The sequence below is a fragment of the Elephantulus edwardii genome, unplaced genomic scaffold (genome assembly GCF_000299155.1).
Source record: "Elephantulus edwardii isolate Elephantulus edwardi_28Jun2011 unplaced genomic scaffold, EleEdw1.0 scaffold00108, whole genome shotgun sequence".
Lineage (NCBI taxonomy): Eukaryota > Metazoa > Chordata > Mammalia > Macroscelidea > Macroscelididae > Elephantulus > Elephantulus edwardii.
In genome coordinates, this window is record NW_006399858.1 from 7,988,135 (window position 1) to 8,000,979 (window position 12,845).

Below are 12,845 nucleotides of genomic sequence, written 5' to 3' on the forward strand. Positions count from 1 at the left end.
GCTATGAATCGCAAACGACTTGACAGCACATAACAACAACAACTCTTTTCCTATATTGTCACTAGTAAAGTATTAAATAGTGTTTGCTTAGAGATGATCTCAATTAAAATGTTTTCCACAAGTGTCTATAAGCCAAGTAACAATTTCTGTGCTGGAGTTCATGAAAATTAATTTCAGAGGCAATGGAGCTCCATTATTTACTAATTATGAGGAACATTAGTATGAAACAATCCTCATTGTTTTCAAAAATTTAATTTTGTTGTTTATAAAGTTCAGGAAAGTCTACAAGCATCTCCTATCGGTCAGAAAGGCTGGAGAAGGGAGTAAACAGGATAGAAGATTGTTTCCTTTCTTTAAGATAAGTAGGCTCCAGTATGGTTCCAATAAGCATAAGCCACTCACTTCAGAACTCCAATGCCCCACAACTTTTATTTTTTCAAAGTAAATTACTGTTTTGGAAAAAGAAAATTTTTTGTAAATTTTTTACAAAAAATAATTTTCCGAAGAAAATTTCAAACAAAAGTTAAAGAACACAATTTCTTCTAATGCTAGAGATATTAAAGATACAAACCCCAAAACCACAGCCATTATTACAAAATCAATTCTAACTTTAATCAATCCCCTAGGACAAAGTGAAGCTTCCAAGCATTTCTAAGATTATATGAAGTATCCTTCCTAAAGCAGACTATAGCATCATTTTTTTTTCCTTTTAAAACTGGCTATTTTATTTTTCTTTCTGTAGTGAGACTGTCCTGAAGCCTGGATATTTCAGGCTCATATGCATTCGTGACCAGTGTCCCACTGTAGTCCTAGAACTTAGCAATGGATTTGGTGAACTCAGCTTCTCGCTGCTACTTCATTCTCCCACTGATGAAGGTCAGCTTCCGGGTGTATTTGTCATCAAACCTTTGAGACCAGAGGACAGTTGCCAAATATCATCAGAGTCCGTCCCTGTAGGATCTTTCCTGTGGGCTACAAGAAATATGTACTTCTCCTTATATGAGGTATAAATGGTCAGGATTCCCATCATGAAAAAATAGGACATGACACACAAAACCAAAACAGGCTTTGACTCTGGAAAGGGGTGTATATAATCAAATCAAAGCCACTATGGCAAAGAGACAGAGACAGGACAGATAGTGAGGTGACCATCAATAAATCCAAAATTCTCCACATACTTGTACTTTTCCAGAAGTACCATTTTGGCAGAGTCATCCAAAAAATTTTTCACAGCTGATCCATCCCACTTGTTAATTTTTACAAGCTTATCATCAATCTTCCACTTATCCAACAAGTTGCAGCAGTTACTGCTTGCCCCAAAGCCGGGGCCACCACCAGCCCCACTACTGCCTCTGCCACCACCACTTCTTCCATCCGAGCAGCCGCTGGCACCATCTTCTCTGCCACTTATATCATCATTCTTTCATGAAGCAGCTGGTAAGCAGGCAAAAGGTTTGACCACTGTGCTACTTAAGGGCTCCTTGTCAGGACAAAAGAAATTTGAACATCATTTGAAAATACGTAAATACATGTTTAATAATGTGGTGGTTGTGGTGGTGGTGGTGGTGGTGGTGTACTGTAAGTCAGACCCGACCCACAGCTGGCCCTCCAGAGGGTTTTCACAGGCACTTAGCCGCACAGGAGGGGACTGCCCATGTACCTTCGGGATTGCAGTGCAGCTCCTTGTCACTAGGCCACCAGAGTTCCCTTCTTTAATAACATGGCATCTGTTTTTTATAAATTCAAGAATAGCAATAAATATGTGAAGCGTAATGTTGGAAGTAGCTCTTTTTCAAGGTGGAAAAAATTCATTTTTAGTTGAACAAATAATAAAGATCATGGATAAATAATTACACAAGGTCCTTCCAAGCCTTCAACCATCTTATAATCAGTTTCTGACGTCTAGATGGATAAGCGAAGGTGGCAAAATGGGAACATGGGTAAGATGGTTAGGTGGAAGGACAGATGGCGAAATAAGTAAGCTAGCATGTATCAAGCCAATAAAAGCTTAAATTCTAGGGGAGCTCTGGTGGCCTAGTGGCAAGGAGCTGCAACTACAATCCCAGAGGCACATGGTTCGAATCCACCAGATGCTCTGCCGGGAAAAGGAGGGACAATCTCCTCCTGTACCAGTCAGATCTGATTTGACGGTACACTCACACAAAAATAAAAAAACAAAAAACAAAAAACAAAAAACAAAAAAGCTTAAATTCTTCTAAATCACCACTTCAAATTAAACATGGATTAGATACTTCCAGAAGACATTTTCTGTTAAGATCAAGTAACAAAGGTAAGATATTCACAGAAAGAAGAGGAAATAGGAACGTGGGAGACCAAGGATCTAACCTAATGTATCAGTGAAGCTATGCATTTCATGTGAGGTCCAGAATAGTCAGAGGGTCCCCTAACTGTTAAGAGTAAGACTCATCTGAACTTTCATAATAGAACACAAGCTTCACTTCTTTAGTTCAACATACAAAAGGGAGAAATCTGGATTGAGACATAATCAGTGAGTTTCCATAACTGACAGACAGTAACAATAATAAACCAAAAAGGCCACACTGAAAAAGTAGATAACCACAATTCGTTCATGTGTCAAACAGTGCATAACCCCACTGTTATAAAACAAGACTGAAATGCTGTTTGGGGGAAAATTTAAAAAAGAGGGGATAAATATGAACACTGCATTGGAGCAGACGAAGGGAAGAACTGTTTGGAAGGAACATATGATTGGGCATTATTTGTATGACAACAGTCCAGAATAAGAGGTGCATCATAAAGTGGATGGGGGGGGAGAGTTGGGGAGGGAGGGAGGAAATTATGCAACAATGAGCAATTTTTTAAAGTAACTGGTGGGGGTGTGTGAAAATGAATGAAAATCCAACTTTTCTGTAGATTTTTATTAAAATCACAATGAAATAATTTTTCTTAAATTGTTCATGTGTGGAATTACACATATAAAAAAGACTGTTGTTAAATGCCGTCGAGTTGCAGGCAACTCATAGGGACCCTATGAAGGAGTGTCATCAACGCTTGGGTGCCTTTCACCCTCTCTCCAGGTTCATAGGGTTTCCGAAGGCAAGCTATTATGGAAATGGATGCCACTCCTCCATCCAACATAAACAGGTAGGAAGTGGCATTTCAAATGAGTCTTTTCAGATTTCTAAACCTTGTTTCTCTATCTGTGAGATTACTGACTTTATAAACATTCAGCAGGTTCTGAGAGTTTCACCAGGCCCTCTAATACAATTACCATCTCAAATACATTTATTTTTCCAATAAACATACAAAAATTGTGGTAAGCAATCTCTACAATTAGGGAAAGATACTATTAGCGTGGCAAAATTCTTATTTTGTTAGGGCTTATCTTTCCTTCCACTTGAAAATGTTCATTCTAAGCTTGATGTAATACCAGTATCAAGTCTTATTATCTTTAGAAACAAAACTAAACAACAAAAACCCAACTCTGAAAATACAGTGATACTTAAGGAAATTCTCAACAAAATTGTATTATACGTTATCTCCTAAAGGGCAAACAGGAACTATTCAAAATTTGAGAAAGTATATTCAGAAAAAAATTGTAATTTGAACACCTGGAGAATCTTTAACCTTACATTTAAGGTTTAGTTACTAATAAATATTTTTCCAGTTGGACTGTCTACAAGTTCTTCTTAGGACCAACAGAATCTGAATTTTCCTTCTACAATATTATTTTTTTTTTAAATTTTATATTGGTTTGCTTACAGAGTTCATATATATTGTGTTTCACAGTATTCTTCATTCACAGTGTTTCATATGAGCATTCCCATGCATTATGTTTTATAAAACTGACCACCATTAGATGTCCTTCCATATGATGGTTACTCCATAAACATAAAAGAATGATACTTACATTACAGTTTCTCCACATTCATGAACTGTCAGACCATTTCATTCATCTATTTTTCTTAATTTTTATTTTTCCAAATTAATATGCCTTTTAGACTCTGCATCACAGAATGAGAAAACATATGGTTTGAGCTTCATGAAATTTATTCATATTTAAGCTGATAAATGTAATGAGAAAAATTTTAATATAAAAAAAACAGTATGTTGTTCCTGTTGTTAGGTGCTGTTCAGTCAAGCATGACTCACAGTGATTCTGTGAACAACAAATCTCAACCCTGTCCTGCCCTGTGCTGTCTTCATCATTTCAGATAAACCTGAGCCATTGCTGTAGTCTGTGTCAATCCATCTGGTTAAGGGTCTTCCTCTCATTCACCAGCTCTCCACCTTTCCAAGCAAGATACCACAGTCTAAGGAACAGCCTCATCTAGCAACATGCCCAAATTATGTGAGATGAAGTTTTGCCATTTAGTCCCCAAGGAGCATTCTGGCATTATCTGTATATTCTTTTGGCAATCAAAGGGGACAATCCACATTCTTCTCCAACCAGCATCACAGGTCAAAGCCCTCAATTATTTTTTAATCACTTTCGAACTCTCAAAACCATGGCAAGTCAAGTGTTTAAAGACCCTGGCCTGAATCAGGTACACAATAGTCATCAAACTGACATCACTGCTCCTAAATAATTCTGGGAGATCCTTGATTACACATCTCATAATCACCGGACTGCTAGTACCACAAGTGTTGACTGTGGATGCAAGTCAGATGAAGTCGTTGGCAATTTCAACCTTTTTACCTTCTACCATGATGCCTATCAGTCCAACAGTGGGAATTTTTGCTTTTCTTGACATTGAAAAGTAATCCATATTGAAAAAACAGTATAGGATTGTGTTGTTCATTATGAAGAAAACAAAGATTTTTGGAATAACATTAAAGGAAAATATATCAGTAAATGTCTACTTTTTAAAGTTATTTTTAATTTTGTTCACAGATTTTGGGGATAACATTAAAGGGAACTTATCAGTAAGCGTACACTTTTTGAAGTTCTTTACAATTTTGTTCACACTTAAATGACCTTTATTCAATGCACACACTTGACTTTTAAAGGTGTTTATAGTACATAACACATGAAGCTGCAGACTGAAAGGGCACCAGCAGAACCCCATAGCAATAAAGGGTATGATCCATGTTCTTACTGCGGTATGTCCACAGAAAAACACCTCTATTAAAAGTGGAAAGCCAATAGTCTTACTTGTGACAATTGGTAAAATCAGACAGCTACTTAAAAAGGCTACTTTAACACTGTGCCTTCTAGGCCAAGGAAAAAAAAAGAAAGAATAGTCTGCTATCACCAGACTCTGCTTTCATTGTCCACGGAAGCTCTATAAAATCTACACAGTCACTCACAAGGAAAATGAGACATTCGTACTGTTTTGCTTCAAAAGGCCAGTAATATATTTAGAGCTTGTTCTACTGTGTCCAGTCGGAAATGGTTCAGAAAAGATGAAAGATTCCATAATACGTCTGATTAGCTACTCAATAAAGGAACCGACAGAGAAGATTGCCTCTTCAACCAGGCAAGATTCTCTCCAGACCCTGGAGCATAATGAGCAAGAAAACAAAGTGATTTTTATCCTATTCTGGCCAGCATAATTGCAAATGTTTTTCTTATTAATAAAAAAAGTGTCAAACCATTTAAAAAATTTAACCAAGTAACCCCCTTTAAAAGCATCTTGCAGAAATGCTTCTATTAGAGGGAAGAAAAAAAATTCAACAAAGTAGCCATACATTGTTACAAAATGACATGTCTACATTTACAGGTTAAGGACAATGAACTTTGTGTATAATAACACAACTCTTACACTAGCTATTTTAAGGTAAACTGGAAACAGATCCTGGAATACTCATTCTCCCTCCCTCCTTCACTAAGGAAGTAAACACAGTTACTGAGTTGCAGCTTCAGAGACACATTCACTAAGTGTGTGTGTGTGTGAATGATTGTGTATGTATACGTATACGTATACGTATACGTATACGTATACGTATACGTATATGTATATGTATATGTATATATAGTTGTTGTTATGTGCCATCAAGTTGCTTGCAACTCATAGTGGCCCTGTGTACAAGAGCTCTAAACACCATTCTATCCTGTGCCAACCTAGCCATCTCAAACGCACTCATTCCCACCACTCCAGTCGCAGAATCCATTCAGCTCATCAAAAGTCTTCCTCTCCTGCACCGCCCCTCTACTCTGCCAAACATGAAGTCCCTCTCCAAGGACCAGTCTCTCCTTGCAACATGCCCAAAATATGTCAGAGAAAGCTTAAGAATCCTTGACGCCAAGGAGCATTCCAGCTTCATCTTCTCCAGGACAAACCTGTTTGTTCTCCTAGCAGTCCATAGTATATTCAATACTCTTCTCCAGTACCACAGCTCAAAGGCATCAATTCTCATACACACACACACACACACACACACACACACACACACACACACTCAACTTTCTAAGCATCTGCTTTCTTTCCTACCTAATCAAATTAGGAAATGTTTTCTAAGTTACTTACATAGATACTTAATGGAAACTGTAATCTACTATATTCTAATATCCAACTATGGCATGTTTTGAACCTGATTTAGGATAAACTGTTTTTTAAATTGATTTGCTTTCAAAGTTTAGTATACACAACAAGATAAAGGTAAACAACCCAAATGCAAAATGGGCACAGGATATGAACAGACACTTCACCAAAGAAGACACGCAGATGGCGAACAAACACATGAAGAAATGTTCAGAATCCTTAGCTCTAAGAGAGATACAAATCAAAACAACTATGAGATATCACCTCACCCCAGTAAGTATAGCAAAATTCAACAAAGCAACAAACAACAAATACTGACTGGCAAGGTTGTGGAGAAACTGGAACCTTTACTCACTGTTGGTGGGAATGTAAAATGGTGCAACTATTGCTGAAGCTGGTATGGCACTGTCTCAAAAACTTGGAAATAGAAATACCATTTGGCCCAGCAATTCCACTACTGGGAATATACCCTAAATAAACTAGAACTGCCACTCAAGCAGATATACGCAAACCCATGTTTATTGTGGCTTTGTTCACATTAGCAAAGAGTGAGAAACAAACCAAGTGTCCATTAACAAATGAATGGATAGAGAAATTGTGGTATATTTATACTGCACAATATTACACTGCATTAAAAAACAAGGAACTCATGAAATAGTATACAAAATGGGTGACCCTGGAGGACATTATGTTGAAAGAAATATCTCAGTCTTAAAAGGACAAATACTGCAGAGTGCCGCTGCAGTAAAGTGGGACTGGCATCAGAGTTGGGGGAAAACTAAGAAAAGAGGAAATTAATAATGTATACTGCATTGAAATAGATGAGGGAGAAAACTGTCTAGGAGGAATATATGGGTAGGTATTATTGTCATGACAAGAGTCCAGAATGAAAGCTGCATAGTGGAGTGGACTGGGCCATGGGCGAATTTTATAACAATGAAAGAATGCAACAATGAATGAATGGAAATCCAAAGTTTCTGTAAACTTTCATTAAAATTTTAAAAAACCAACAAAGTTCAGTATACTCTGACTTTCACACTATTCTTCCTTCACACTGTGTGTCATACAATCATTCTCATGCATCATGTTTCATAAAATTAATCATCATTGGATTTTGCCCATCATTACCCTTTCATCCGGATCCTTTCCCTTTTCTTTCTTTTTTTAAATTATTTTATTATTTTTTGTGTATGTATCATCAAATATGGTCTGACTGGTACAGGAGCACATTGTCCCTCCTTCTCCAGCAGAGCATCTGGTGGATTTGAACCATGCACCTCTGGGATTGCAATGCAGCTACTTGCCACTAGGCCACCAGAGCTCCCCCCTTTCCCTTTTCTTGACCCCTCCTCCCTCCACTCACCAAACAGTGCAACCCTGTGATTTCACCCTATGTTGGCAAGGATGTGGAGAGATGGGAACTCTCATACACTGCTGGTGGGATTGTAAAATTGTGCACCCACTCTAGAATACAGTTTGACATGTCCTCCAAAAGTTGAACACAGGACCTCCATATGATCCAGCTATTCCACTACTAAGAATTTACCCCAAGGAAATTATAACTGAGACAAAAACAGAGATTTGTACACCAATGTTCACAGGAGTGTTATTTATTCACCATCAGAAGAACATGAAAACATGAAATCCGAATGGATTGAAAATTTGTGGTACATTCACACAATACTATGTAGCACGCAAGAGCAATGATTTTGAAAAATACTACATAACTTGGAAGAGGCTGGAGGGCATTATGCTGAGTGAACTAACACAGTCTTATAAGGACAAATACTGCTTTAGGTCATTATTGTAAAAACGGAAGGATAACTATTAAAACAGGAAGTCAAAGGGGGCAGAAGGGTGGGAGTGGAGGAGTGATTTAGGATAAAATTTTTAAAGTCATGGTCATTAATTTGGAACTGACTCATACATAGCTAACCCTCTACTGGGGTTCTGATACTGGAAATGTAGAGAGATTGCCTATCTTTCTCCCACTGAGCCACTGGTGGATGTGAACCAGGAGAGGCACATGTGGTCTTCAGGTTAACAGCACATTTCCCTTGAGACTCAGTCACCTGTAGGCCTCAAATTAGAGGAAGTTGTTGGATAAGAGCTCAAGAGACTGACAATAGAGCAATTGGAATGGTAGAAAAACCTGCTTCTTTCAGTTTCATTCTATAATACCTTATTTTTTTAGTAGAGACAGGAAAAACAGAGCAAGCAACAAAGTGTGAAATCACCAGATGACTGCAACAAAAACAAACAGAAAATACAACTTCCTTTAAAAATATTATCCCTAATTTCACCCTCCAAGTCATAAAGTAAGGAGGGTGTATCACTTTAGAATACTTTCAGCTGCAAGGAAAAGAAAGCTCAACTAACCACAATCTGAAAAGACATCCTTTTATTATTATTACTGATGTCAAGGAAAATTTACAGAGACTTTGGATTTCCATTCATTCATTGTTGCACTTTTCTCCCCTCCCAACCCTCACTCCCAATACACTCCCCTCTAGGAAAAGTAAAAGAAAAAATCTTTCCTTGTTTTACAACCCCTCCCCCCAGGTCCACTCCACTATGCAGCCTTCGCTCTGGACTCCTGTACTGACAATAATACCTAATCACATATTCCTTTTAAATAGTTTTCTCCCTCATCTGTTTCAATGTAGTATACATTACTGAACCCATCTTTCTCAGTCTCCCCTGAACCCCAAGGTCAGTCCTGTTTTACAACAGTGTCACCATGCAGTATTTGTCCTTTTGTGACTTAGATGCTTTACTCAGCATAATGTCCTCCAGGGTCACCCATTTTGAATAATATTGCATGAGTTCCTTGTTTTTCAATGTAGCATAGTATCCCATTGTGTGACTATACCACAGCTTCTCTATCCATTCGTTGTTGATGGGCACTTAGGTTGTTTCCAACTCCTTGCTATTGTGAACAAAGCCTCAATAAACATGGGTGTGCATATATCTGCTTGGATGTCAGTTATGGTCTCTTTGGGATATATTCCCAGTAGTGGAATTGCTGGGTCAAATGGTACCTCTATTTGCAACTTTTGGAGAAAGCGCCATACTGCCTTCCACAGTGGCTGCACCATTTTATACTCCCACCAATAGTGAATAAGGGTCCCAGTTTCTCCACAACCTCACCAGCATTATCTGTCTGCTGCTCTGTTGAATTTTGCTATTCCTACTGGGGTGAGATGATATCTCATAGTTGTATTGATTTGCATCTCTCTTAGAGCTAGGGGTTTTGAACATTTCTTCATGTGCTTTTTAGCTGAAGTGTCTGTTAATATCCTGTGCCCATTTTTCAATTGGACTATTTACCTTTATCTTGTGGTGGTGCTCAAGTATTTGATAAATTCTAGATATAAGTCCTTTATCTGACATGTCATTACCAAATACTTTTTTCCCCATTCTGTGGCTTCCCTTTTTACCCTGTCTTGTGTTTGTTTTTTTTTCTGTTGAAGAAGTTTTTGGATGTGCATAGGGATTTGATATTTAGAGGGTCCCATTCATCTATTTTATCTTCTCCTGGTTGTAGGTGTAATGACGTTCTTCGATCCTTACTTCTTTCTCAGATGCTGTAGTCCCTCAACATCTCAGGTGGATTGATACAGTGATTGTAATCATGGGCCTGAGTATGTCAGAGATAACGAGGATGGTTCTGGAGAGGGCAGGGCTCAGATCCACTGTTCATGGTGGAATTAGGAGTCATAACTGACTGGCACTTGACAACAGCAACTGGTGACATATTCCCTAATGAATTGCACTGCTAATGCACAACATTACTGGTGAACTCTGGAGTTCACAAGGGGTCCCACATGGGAGAGTGATGGCCAATCTCCTTCCTTGGGACTTACAGACACCAACAACCTGCTGGAAGGTCAGCTCTGAGTTTATTCCAACTTGAAGACAATGAGATGTGAGAAGATTGAGGTGATGCTTGCTATTACTGGTCCTCTGACATTTGAAAGTGCCTGTGTGTGGGTTGTAAGATAATTGCCACGGCTCCCTACATTATAAGCCTTATCACTATCTCAAGCAGAAAGAAGTCATAAAAAGCTCTACCCTCAAAAGAAAAGGAAATTCCTCAGCAGATGTCCTCTTGATTAAAACTGAGTCATTGGCTAAACTCTTCTCCCCATGCTGGGTGAAGGGCATGTGATTCATGTGACAGGGCTAGAGAGGAATATACTACTATCTCTGAGATTAGGTGTGTTTGGATATTTGTTCTTCTAAAATTTTAATGGCTTGCTTACAGTAAGTCATATACACTTATGTTTCATATAATCTTTTATTTACATTGTGTTACATTTATGGACATTGTGTTTTATTCAATGATTTATATACAGTGTTTTTATATAATTATCATTCATCTATGCCTAGTTTACCTCATGTTTAAGTCTCCACTGAATCTTTCCTATTCCTCCAATTTCCCATCTGAACACTTAAGGTCTGCTATCCTCCTAATTTCTGTCCTTCCTCTTTTTTCATTCCCATCCTCCTTTCCCCTTCCCCTTCTGCACATTTATATGCACCATATTAAGTTATCCTATTTTCACAATATTGGTCTTTAGCAGTATTTGTCCTTACGGGACTGAGATAGTTCACTCAGCATAATGCTCTCTAGAGTCTCCCATACAGTATTCCGTTACATAATATTTTTAAAAAATCATTGTTGTTAGGTGCCATCAAGTAGAGTATGGTCCAAACCAACACTATGAACAACAGATCTGTACCCTGTCCTATCCTGTGCCATATTCACACTTTCTGACACATTAGAGGCCACTGCACCAGTTACCATGTCAATTCACCTGAGAGAGGGTCTTCTTTGACAACTCTCTAACTTCGTGAGTATCCTGCATCCCTCCAAAACAGCCCCTGCTAGGAATATGCCTGAAGTATGTGAGGCAAAATTTCATCATCCTTGCTTCCAAAGAACACTCTGGCTGCACCCTCTCTAAGATGTATTTGGGTTTTATTGGCAGCCCATGGAATGTTCTCCAACACCACAGTTCAAAAGCATCAACAAGTGATTGAAAAGACCCTGACCTGAATCAGATGCACCATGGTCCTCAAAATTGACACCATTAAGCCGCAATAATTTGGAGAAGTCTCTAACTGTAAACTTTCCCAGTACAATTATTGCATTTGTGTATGATCAAGTCAGAACTGACGCATAGCTGACCCTCCAGAGGGTTTTCAGAGGCTGTTAATCACACAGGAGAAGACTGCTCATCCTTCTCTCTTGGAACAGCTGGTTGCCTCAATCCCTGCCTTAGGGATTACAATGCAGATTCTTATCACTAGGCCACCAGAGTTTGCAGTACAATACATCTCCTAATTTCCTAACTGCTGGTACCAAAGGTGTTAATTGTGGTTCCATATAAGATGATTATGTTGAGTTTCAGTCTTTCTCCATCATGATGCTGCCTATTGACATTGAGATGCAATCTATACCAAAGGCTTTGTTCTATGATCTTCTGCAACAAGTGCTTCAAGTTCTCCTTACTTTCTAGTAAGGTTGTGTAATTTGTATAATATAAGTTATTGATTTGTCTCCCTCCAACTCTGATGTCACAATTCCTCTCCATAGGTCTAGGTTCTCGAATACTTTGCTCAGCATTAAGACTGAATAGGTATGGAAAGAGAATACAACCCTGGTGCACTCCCTTCTTTATTTCAAACCCTATAGTGTTCCCTTACTCTGTTCACACAATGGCCTGCCGGTGTAGGTATACGTTTTCGATAAGCACAAGTAAGTCTTCTGGGATTCCCATTCTTCTCAATTATGGCTATAACTAGTTATGATCCATACAGTCAAATGCCTCTGCATAGTCAATGAAGCACAAATAGACATTCTTCTGGTATTCAGCCAGGATCCAACTGACATCAACAAGGATATATATCCCTAGTGTGACAACCTCTTCTAAATCCTGCTTGAACTTCTGGCAGCTCCCTATCTATGTACTGTTCTAGCTGTTTTTTAATGATTAGCTTGCATGTGATATTAATAATATTTTTCAATAGTTTCCACATTCTGTTAGATCACCTTTCTTTGGGAATGAGAACAAATGGAGATTTCTTCCAATCCATTTGCCAGACACCTGTCCTCCAAATTTCCTGGCATAGATTAAGATCCATGAGGAAAATAAAAGGTCATTACAAAGACACAGGAGAAAGAAAAAACCAAAATGGATGTCTGAAGAGACTCTAAAAATTATAGGAGATCACTGAGAAGCCAAAACAAAGGGGAAATATGCCAACATAAAAAAGCTGAACAGATGATTTCAAAGGACAGCTTAAGAAGACAAAGTATTATAATGGAATGTGCAGAGAGCTGGAATTGGAGAATAAAAAGGGAAGAACTCG

General features: G+C 38.3%; 1 protein-coding gene and 1 pseudogene across 1 annotated transcript in view; both read right to left on the minus strand.

The window, feature by feature from the left end:
- PCSK5 (proprotein convertase subtilisin/kexin type 5) overlaps positions 1-12,845 on the minus strand; it is a 413,061-nt gene that overhangs the window by 251,258 nt on the left and 148,958 nt on the right. The gene's annotated exons all lie outside the window — the stretch shown is intronic.
- Positions 720-12,845, minus strand: part of LOC102848028 — a 24,431-nt pseudogene continuing 12,305 nt past the window's right edge.